Here is an 11,455-nt window from a genome sequence, read left to right as displayed (position 1 = left end):
AAAAAAAAAAAAAAAAAAAAAAAAAACTTAAGGCTACCTACAAAAACGGCTGAAACGGCCTCACAAGTACAGACTTTAAGAGTCCTCACTCCAGCCACCAATTGTCTCCAGTAATTAAATCCTTGATTAGAAGAATATACGTGATTAGTAGCTCCGAAATCAACTATCTAGGCATAATCATCATTCTCTACTAAGCATATCATAAATTAGATTTATTTTCTTCAGAGTTCTTTCTCATCTGGAAAGAAGTGAGATCAGCTCCATAACTCATATCATAAACTCCAAGTTTCATCTCAGAGGACAATCCTTGTTGATTAACTTCACTAGATTTAGCAAGAATTGCTTTCTCTATTGGTCCCTTGACGTTCAATATGGATTGGAGTTTATTTATGGAGTTGACATTACTGGTTTCATTGTCATCAATCCCGTTTTACTTGAATTGTTAGAACTTTCGCTCAAGCAGTTCTTGCATTGATTGCATGATCTATTGTGCAATGACCATGCTCTCAAATCTTTTGGCTAGTACATCAGGTATGCTTGCAAAAATGTGAACTCGAGCCTTAATATTAGCCTTTGTCCACATCTTGTATGCATCATGAACATTTCGTGTTGCATTAGGGGTTGGGACTTAAGGACAACCCTCAGTCATGACAATGTTGAGGTCGTTAACCACGAATAAGGTTTTAATTGAATATTTCTACGTCGAATAATTAAAAATTGTCAAATTACTAGAGGCAACTAACGAAAAATTATAGTTTGACATTTTTGCTGAAAAAGAAATAAATTGATCTACATTAGATTTTAGCATAACTCTTTAACAAACATCCAATCAATTTTAGCAAAAACTAAATGAACCCCATTTTACATCTAATTTTGCAATGATGCTTTAATGATTTAGGACAAAAGCAACTGAAGGATAGTCAATTGTCCCTTCATTGAATTTGAGACACTCTCAACCAATTATTACACCAGAATAACTCTTATTCATATAATAATTAGTCATCATTTATTTGGTCAAGAAATCATTAACTAGCTTAACAAGTTCTCGTAAGTGTGACTCTTCATTTTAGACCCTAGAGTTTCGCCTCAATGAGCCAACTGAAGGGAAAAATCGATTGGGGCAAAAACTAAAGCGATCCTATCCATTTATGGAGTTTTCCTTGATATTGATATACTGCACAAACCATCCGAAGGGGGACGCGCCCAAGGCACCTCGAGACCATGCAAGAAGATCTCACGTTACGAACCAATGAAGAAGACCGTACAACATTTTGACACACATCCCTATCCCACTTACTATAAATACTCTCTCCATTCACCTTGATATTAACTCATGCAAATTCCATCCGAAGGGGGACGCTCCCAAGGCGCCTCAAAACTAAACATGGTGTGAATATTATAGGAGAAACATGAGTGGAAAATTGACATATCATGTACATCTTTTTCCTCCCATTGAGTATTTTAGTAACCTAGGGTTTAGTTTACTTGGAAAAAATACGACTAATTATTTTTACTAAGTAATTGTTTAAGTCTGCCTGAAAGTAACACTTACTTTGAATAGTTAAACAATTTTTTATTAATGTTCGTTGTGAAGGAACTCTTATTCAAGAGTACCTACGAGCGGAAACGGATCTTTCCAATTCATTGTGACAGAATTACCATATATATATTCAAACATACTTTCATAATGCTAAAGAGATCAAGAAATCATACCAGATGAAGATTTCTTCTTCACAGCGAGTCTGAAGCCCAACAGTCTACCTCGAACAATCACCACTCGGACAGAAGGAAACGAAGAAGACAACACCACTCAGAGCCCTCAGTATTCTTGGAGTTAGAATCCAAGGTGTGGGCTTTGTTCGGATTTGGTAGAGGGAAAGAGGAAGAAAGACCATACACAACGATCAAGCAAGTGGGAGATATGATCGTCTATTGCATAGACAAGATGCTTGATCGTTTAGGTGAAGTATACGATCGTGTAGGAAAAGTAAGCGATCGTCTAAACGATCGTGTAGGAAAAGGTAAACAATCGTGTAGGGAAAGGGTGAGCGATCATCCAAACGATCACGTAGGAAAAACTAAGAGATCGTCTATATGATCGTTTAGTAAATAACGAGAGCTAAACAATCGCTTAGGAAAAAGGTAAACGATCATTTAGATAATAGCGCGCGATGGTGTAATCGGTATGCGATCGCTTAGCAATATCGTATATGTAAGCGATCGTGCAGTCACTATCGTATAGGAGCTGATTTTCTAAACAATGACACTATCTTTTCACAATGTCCGCGCACTCCGAAATAAACACACCGTCTGCTATTTATAATGCACTCATTTGTTATTTAGAACAGAAGAGGCACCTTCCCATTTCCTTTATAATTGTCCAATGAATGTGATCTTATCATATTCATAATATACAAATTAATATCATATATTAATTATAATATTTTCCTCTACTAGATATAAATCATATTTATATCCAATTTCCTCCAAATTAATGCATCTCATACATAAAGTTAATTATATCATATTTAATTAACTCGTTCAATTATATCATATATAATCAAACTCCCTCTTGTCAATTGGAACATTTCAAATTGACCCAAAAACTGACTCTCAACTTGTATCCAAGTTACCAGGGGGACCTTATGGACCTATGGCTCGAAGCTCCCACGGTACGTGAATATCTAACTAAACTATTTAGTCACGATATCCATCATCCGTTAACTGTCAGGCACTCCACTAAAAATCGATAGTTGAACTCTTCTTGCCATAGATATATTTGTATGTCCATTGGATATAACCAATCATCAGTACGATGACCCTTCACAGATGCTCGTAATTACAGCAGACCAATTTACCATTTTGCCCCTTGTAACAATAAATTTTATGCGATGCTTAGATGATGTGCTACAAGCTCATGTCCCCGTTACCAGGTACCCGGCAACGGCGCCATAAACTTGATGACTCATATTTCTATCCTAAACTACAAGCCTATGTCATAAACTTGTTGAACGCTAAGGATAAAGATATGCTATGCACGCATGATACAAGTCCAAAGATATACAATGATGACCTGACTTGATTCAATTTATGCGATACTACTTCTAGAATGCATTATTAACGAATGTTCTTGTAGTATGTTGTGTGTTGTCACAAGTTTCCTTGCGTTGGAACCAAGTATAATTCCACCGCAAGTTTCTCGGTGTGATCCGAGGTCAAACACAGGGACTGTTTGAGGTTATTGCGTTATGTTTGTGATACATGCGACCAGGTTTTTCAATTTTATAAAAGTGTGGTGTGTACAAGTATTAAAATTGCGATAAAGTAAAGTAAAGTGGTAAAAATGCGATAATAAAATAAAGTGCAATAAACCTAAGCTAAGATGATACAAGATATAGGTTTCGTTATACAAGATACCGAGGTTGAGGCTGACTGTGAAGATTATATAAAGATCATGGGATGCGGTGGCAAGTCTTATGTGTGAAGCAGAAAAAGAAAAGATAACTAATATAAATAGGGCAAGTTCCTTAATTGCGTTAATGGCATAAGTACGGTTCCGATTTTCCCTTGGCGTACACCTCTCGGTGATCGGACGTGTTCCCACATTTCTGTGGTGAAATAGGGACAAACGTAACGAACGCAAGGTTGCTTCAATGTTTGGAAGTACTACTCGCTTTAGTTAACACATTCTTCTAACCTTCTCTCAATAGATCAGAATGGCATATTCACTTCTACTCTCACAGGTGAAGATGCCGTCTAGCATGCCTTAGCTAAACGCATTTATCTCTTTATCACAGATTAAGTCACTTGTTTAATCCATATTAACTATCAAGGGATTAAGAAGACTTCATGGAGAAAACGATTAATGGGGGAACAGAAATAGACAGAGAAGGGGATATGAAAACGATCGAGACATTCAATAAATCTATTTAGCATCCGATACAAGGTTTGTGAACGAAGAGACAAAGAAGATGAAATACAGTGATGGATAGAGTTAGAAATAAATACAAATAAGCGCCAGAAACAAATACAAATAAGCGCCAATGTCTTGGCGCCAATCTGAATGGAGATTTGCTTGCCGGCGTGGATGGATCATGCGGAAGGATGAGCTTCCCTCTTAGGTTTGCTCAACCTGTAGCAGGAATCTAAGTACAGAGCTTCACGGCGGGGATCTAGCAGAATAGCACTGAGACTCACCTTTTGGCCTTGTCTTTTCTCTTCCCGAGTTTCTTCTGATCAACACTCAGCTCAGCCTCTCTCTCAATTATCTAGTATCAATTAGCCTCGTATCAAGTATATCTTCTTTGAATTCTATGGGGGTATTTATAGGTGAAAAGATTTGACTCTTGGCTCGTGGTCCCCACTTTTTGTTACGGAAGATGGTGGGATAATTATTCCTTCTATTATGTAATCAGACCGTCAAATTTGCACAACGGTTAGTTGTACACGTGTCACAATCCTCTGCGATTGCATTGCTCAGTTGCATCTTTCGATTGGGTGCTCGCCTGCGATGTTGTTTTTATTACTGCATGCGGTTGAAATTCAGCTCTGGATTGACTGTCGCATTGCGCCATCATTGCTTAATCGTCTCTTCATTGTTGGTTGACGGGTGCAATGTGACAGAGATGCGTTAGTCAGTTCGTCTTGAGCCTTGATTGCAAGCGGTGACTTGGTTTCCTGCAAAATAGAGTAGAAATCTCCTTTTCTTCCATCTTAATGATGTTAGTGGGTGTAATTGCGATAATTCATAATTATTGTATTTCTAAGCTAATTTTCATATAATCGACGCATATTTATTCTCTTTTGGCCGAAATATCTAGATAAGGCAGTATAAATAACTTGTATTTCTACAAGTTATCACCCCTGTAATTACATCTTCCTCCTTAAGTACCACTTATCCCTCTAATGAACAATACAACATAGTCCTACTATGTGTGAACACCTCTCAGGCCATGAGAAGGTGTGTGGCACTACATTGTTCAAGCCCCGGGTTCAGCCCTTAAGAGAGAAATCTATCTACTTGTTGGGATTAGTGTCCTAATTCTCCCGATGTCTCGTTGTTTTGTAAAGATACACATTGTTCAATGAATAAAATAAATGTTATTTAATTCTAGCATTTACTCATATCCAATAAATAAAGCTCCTTAGTTATCTTATATGAACTTAAGCATGTATTGTGATATACAAGTTGATCATGCCTTAAGTGATAACCTAAATCGGTCGATAGTATAAAGATTAAGGTGAGATACCTGATCCTAGTGACACTACGGATACGACCTGCTTTGTAGAGGTTTGCAAGTGTTGTAAACTACTATAGATGGTTGATCCTGACCATTCATGTGGAGATGTGGAGTGGGGGTGTCCTATACAAAGAGTTTGTATAAGACATGAACCATGAGATGACTAGACTCAGTATATAACGTCGTTGATACTAGAGACTTGCATCTCACCTAAACGACCATAGGTGACACGACCTCAATCCTGAGTGTTTTGTGAACTCCTGCCTTTAAGGGCGGTCCTTTGATTAGTATGGGTGAGAGTGACCAGATTGCCAACTAAACATGCCTACCTTTTTGGGGACTTTTCTGATCTGGGAGCTGGGAACTCAATCCACACGATGCAAATCACTCCTTTTCCGAAGCAGGAATAAGTAGAGAGATTGCTCCCTTAAGGGCTGATTCCGAGGCTTGAACATAGTGGCCACAGCTTCTCTTTGGAAGAGAAGACTCAGTCATAGTAGGACTATGACTTATGTTCATTAGAGGGATCAGTGGTACTTAAGGAGACAGATGTAACTATTAGGGGCATTACGGTTATTGGCCCAGCTATACTTACGAGCGATCTGTAAAAGGTTGTCACACTGCTGATTGGTTAAGATGGACACATAATATATCTGTAGTAAGGAGAGTTCAGCTGTCGGTCTTTAGTGGAGTGCCTGGCAGTTAATGGATGGTGGATCCTATGACTAAAGAATTTAGTCAGTTATTCATGTACCGTTGGAGCTTTGGAGCTATAGGTCCATGAGGTCCCCTTGGTAGCTTGGATTCTATTGAGGATCAATTCTTGTTGATTTGAAATGTTCAAATTGACAATAGGTATTTTGATTATATATGATATAATTGATATGATGTATGAGATACATCTAGTGGAGAATTGATGTAAACGAGATTTACATTAAGTACCATGGAATAGAAAAAGAACTATGGTTTATATGTTTCATGAGATGAAATATTAAAACTATAGGTTATAAATATAGTATGATAAGTTGGTTATTATTTATATTTATAATAACATTAATTATTGGATATTTAATTCTTTTTATTTTAACTAACCAAAGTAATGGGTGGTTATTGGATCATGGTAACCGTGAGTTTAAAAGAAAAGTGGATTCCAATTTTGCAAAGAGGAGTTTTACAAGAGTTTGAAAAGGTTTTTGAGTTTTCTCTCGCACAAAAGAAACTCACGTTAGTCATCAAGTAAATATAGATTTTCTAAATAACGGCTGAGCAAGCTAAACGATCGTGCAGGTGCGAGCTAAACGATCGTGCAGTATTTACTAAACGATCACATAGCTTTACTAGACGATCGTTGCCCCAAGACAAACGATCGTGTAGTGTCTGTAGGCGACAATCCGAGCTAGACAATGAGCTAAATGATTGCATAGCTTTTGTTAGACGATCGCTTAGATTTATCTAAACAATTGGGCATCGCCTATACAATAGGTCTCCACCATCTCCCACTTTCCCAGTCGTGTACACGATCGTTGTTTCCTTCGTTCGTCTACCTCATACCAAGTACGAACAGAGCCCACCCTCTAGATTCTCACACCGAGAATACCAAGGTAGCCTTGTTGGTGGTGTCAGACTTAACTCGACACCGTTGAGGTTTTTTGAAGGCCATTCGTGGTGTTATGGAGGCCGTTCGTGTTACGGAGGAGTTCGTGACCGAGGAGATTGTTGAGGACGAACGTGAAGTGTTCGTGCGGTGTTGCGGTCGTGTAGATCGGGCGTTCGTGGTTGCTGTTGTTCGAGCGATCAGAGTGTGCATAGGAGTGTGGAGATACATCTACTATTGTTTGTAGAGTTTATCTCCCTTGTTCATTTGTTTTTCATGCTGTAATTTCTACATTGTAATTGTATAACCGTTTATGTTTGAAGTTGACCATAAATGATTTGTTAATTCATGATTGTAGTTTGGAATAGTTTTATTCCGTTGCTCATGGAAATCTCGAGTTCCGATTTCCTTCACTACTTACCCCAACTTTGGGGAAGGAGTGAACTCCATCTTGTGAAGCTGAGTTCCCAACTCCTAAATCAGACGAATCCCCAAAATGGTAGGTTTGAGTCGGCGTTCTGGCCACTCACACCTATGCAAATCAAAGGACCGCCCTCAATGGCAGAAGTTCCCAACTCACTCGGGATTGAGGTCATGTTACCTATGGTCATCCTAGTGAAATGAAGTCTCAGTCATGAATAGTGTTATATGACAAGACATAAACACTTCGAGGTCAAGTCTTATAAAAACTCTTTGTATAGGATGCCCCCTGTCGCATGTCCACTACACGAATGATCAGGAGTAGACCATTTGTGACAAGTCACAAAACGAGCTGTCACACCCCACCCCGGATCACTCTCTTAGCCTAGAGAAGAGTGTGACTGCAGCAGTTACCAACCCTTAGGCTAACACTTACTGCCTAAAAACTCTTGCGAAATAACTCTGATACCAAATACAAATTATATGCAACGGGACGGCTGTAGGCCCACAATTTATTAACTTAGAAACTTAATATGTTTAGAGTATTTACAACATTAGATTTACAAGTCCCAAAACCCACAAACCTTAGTCCCTATATGAACAATAGTAACATGTGTACAATATTAACAGTAACCACCTAGCAAACGGTTATAAGATTTTTCATCCTTTAGTGGCAGAGCAGATACTGAGCTGTCTTCAGAGGATTTGATCGCTACTTGTGGGGGGAGAAAAACAAAAACATTTGAAAACGGGGTGAGCTTACGCCCAACGAGTGACCGAGAAAACATAGTAAATTCTCATGCATAATTTCAGAAAATAGTTTTATCTGAAATATAAACTTTTGTAGCATAAATATTTTCCAAGCGTAAATTATATAAAACTGTTTTAAACATAAAACAGTAAAATCATTTCTCAAGTCAAAGTACTGTATAACTGGTAAAATAATCCCAACACCAACTACTAGTCCAGAGAGAACCCTTTTGCTCAATCTCTGACTTTATTCACCTGTGGCCACATTAGGTACTACTGCTCAGATACCTTCTCCTTGTACTTCAGTATCGAGCTACTAGGATACCTTCTCCAACGTACTTCAGTATCCGTTGGCTTGGTACCTTCTCAAACGTACTTCAGTACCAATAGATACCTTCTCCTTGTACTTCAGTATCTAGTTGGGTGGATGCCTTCTCCTTGTACTTCGGCATCGCATTTTACCAAAACTATTTATAAACAACTTTTCTCTTTAAAGCATGTACAATATAACACATATACAACATGGCTTTAAAGATGGTAACGCATGTTGGATAAAATCAACATATGTAAATAGTTTTTCAACGATAGGCATGCGTTCACAACACAATTCAGATCTTGCTTGGAAACCACTTTATAAAACTAGTAGGCATGAGAATTATTTTTGCAAACATTCTTTTTGTAAAACGTTTGTAATCAAAACAGTTTAAGAACATTTTAGTTCGAAAACATTTTAGCCATTCACCTCGAATTCTTAGGAACTTTTCACTCTAGTAGCTCCTCGAGTCCCTTTTTCACCCCTAGAATCCAGATTCAAATTACAACTTAGATTACTCATAGTTCCGAACCTTATTTGAAAATACTTCCTTCTACAAACGTATTCTAAAATGTCTTAGGAATCTTACCCTAAAGGCTCAGCTCATAATTCCTCGTGGTTTGGCCGGAATCTTAAAATATTCAAGGCTGGCTCAGACTGATTCGACAGTCTGACCCTTCTATCTTCTTCTCAACCTTCAACCCAGTTCCTTTGAGCCTTTTCCTCTGGCAGCCCTATCTGAAAACTAGACTTCTAGAGCTTTCAGATGGCTTTAGAATCACTCCAAACGCACGAGTAGATTGGATGATCGCCTCATCCAAAGTTGACACATTCCTCTGAACCCTCACTGCCCTCTGCTTTCTCTACGAAATTTATGATTTTTGTGTGATTTGAAAATGAAATCCGAACTCCCTATTTATAGGCGTTCAAATTGCTCGTGGGATTGACAGCACCTACTTGTCTGCATGGCCAAATGTTTAATCCTCCCTTTATCAATGTAAGCTGACTTCAGCTTGGTTCAATGTGTTCTTCCCAAACGCATCCAACATAATTTCTTAGGGTTTAAGAATTTATCTTAATCAGACACCTAGATTTTAATTGACGTTTGCCCTTACGTCTTCAAGCTTTGTTTGTACAAATTAGGGTTTTTAAATGCATAATCCACCCCCAATGCGTCCAAATACATCGCCCAGAAGCTTGCTCAGCCATTCAATGCATAGGCGAGGCCTGGGCGTGACGTTCGAATCGGACAAAGCAAGGCTAATGCATAGGTGCTCTTGCTCTTTTCGCTCTTGGCAGTGTCGCTCTTTCCACTCTCGACAGTGTCGCTCTCTCCAACTTTCTCTCCACTCTCGCTCTCTCCAGTTTTCTATCCAACTTTTCTCTCCACTCTCGCTCTCTCCAGCTTTCTCGCTGGTTTTGCTCTCTCCAATATCGCTCTCTCTCTTGCTCTCTCCAGCTTTCTCTCCAACTTTTCTCCACTCTCGCTCTCTCCAACTTTCTCGCTCAAAATCTCGCCCTCAATGATCTCGCTGGTCTCGAACTCAATGATCTCGATCTCAATGATCTCGCCGATCTCACTCTCGACGATCTTACTCTTAGCTACTGCGAATTGTCTGTCTCCGTGCAATTTCGACACGATTGTACCACTAGTCACTTGTCTTCCAGTGCTTTGTGCACAACACGCATTTCACATAAATTCCATATTTTTCTCAGTCCTTCAGCCATAACGCACGTCACCTAATTTCTCCATACTTAGCCGAATCTTTCCAAAATTTCCCAAACTCAATTTCCATATTTTTCTTTTTCAAATCCCCATTCCTTCTTCACCATTCCACACTAACTTTCTCATCAACCTACTTATTATTCAAATTTCATGACAATTTTACCAATTAAAGCTCAACTTAAATTATTCAAGGAAAATCTACTTAACACTTAGAAAATTCCTTCCCCTTAACTTAGGATTTAACTTTCACTTAGTTAATTCCTTTTATCACTTGCTTAAGTAAGGAAAATAGAAATCCGGGTTTCACACAGGCCACATCCCTAGTGTTACCAGGATAAATTTTCCCTCCTATATCCATATACTATAGACTATTTTAGTTGTCACTTAAGACATGATCCACTTATATGTCACTACATACATGCTTAAGTTACATAAAAACAACCAGAGATATTAAGTTTATTGGTTTGTGGTAAAATGAAAAACAACTAAATGTGCAAAGTCAAGTAGTGAAGTAAATATCATTTATATTATACATCACAAGTGTTCGTACAAAGTTGTTTACAAACTACTGAACACGAGACTTTAGGACACAAACCCCAACACGTTAAACACTTTAACAAACCTTAATAAATAATTGCATGCTTGCAGCAAATCTATCTAATTCACCTTTCCAGGCCAGTTTCCAGGTAGGGGTGTTACGTTTCCGTCAACTTAAATATCCTAGCCTAGATAGAACTAGCCTTAGACAAAAAGTCCCTTATAGATACGTTTGATACAAATTTAATCTTTTATTAAAACCAATTTAATCATATTAAACTTATTAGAAAGATTAACCTAATTTCTAATCTCATTAGAAATTTGTGATCTTAGGTCTATGTGAATCATATTTTAAAACTATTTTTAAAAAAATGTTTTTACCTAAGTTTGCAAGCAAATCTAAATTACTGAATTTAATTTATAATTTCATTTAATTATAACGATTAGAAAATAAATTAACCAAATTAAAACCATACATTGCATCGATTGACCTACTTTATAAAATTATCTAAAGTAATGTCATGTATCATGCAATTCCCATTTCATCACAAACCATATCTAACACTTATATAATAAGGTAACGAAACAATTAATAACATCCATCCATACATGCATACAACTATATATTATAACACTTATAATGTAAATGATGCATGACTATGTTATTAATGCATACAAGCATATAGTATAACACTTATATTATATGATGCATGAGCATGCTATAAAATTAAATCATGCAACTATATATCATAATATTTATCATATAAATGATGCATGAATAATGCATAACCTATGGTGAGACTTAACTATATGACATATATAACATAATTCAACCATACGTCATATGCATAATTTAAATAACAATTATGGACCAG

The sequence above is a fragment of the Benincasa hispida genome, chromosome 2 (assembly GCF_027475165.1).
Source record: "Benincasa hispida cultivar pf3 chromosome 2, pf3_genome.v1.1, whole genome shotgun sequence".
NCBI classification, from domain to species: domain Eukaryota; kingdom Viridiplantae; phylum Streptophyta; class Magnoliopsida; order Cucurbitales; family Cucurbitaceae; genus Benincasa; species Benincasa hispida.
This window is presented reverse-complemented; position numbering follows the sequence as displayed.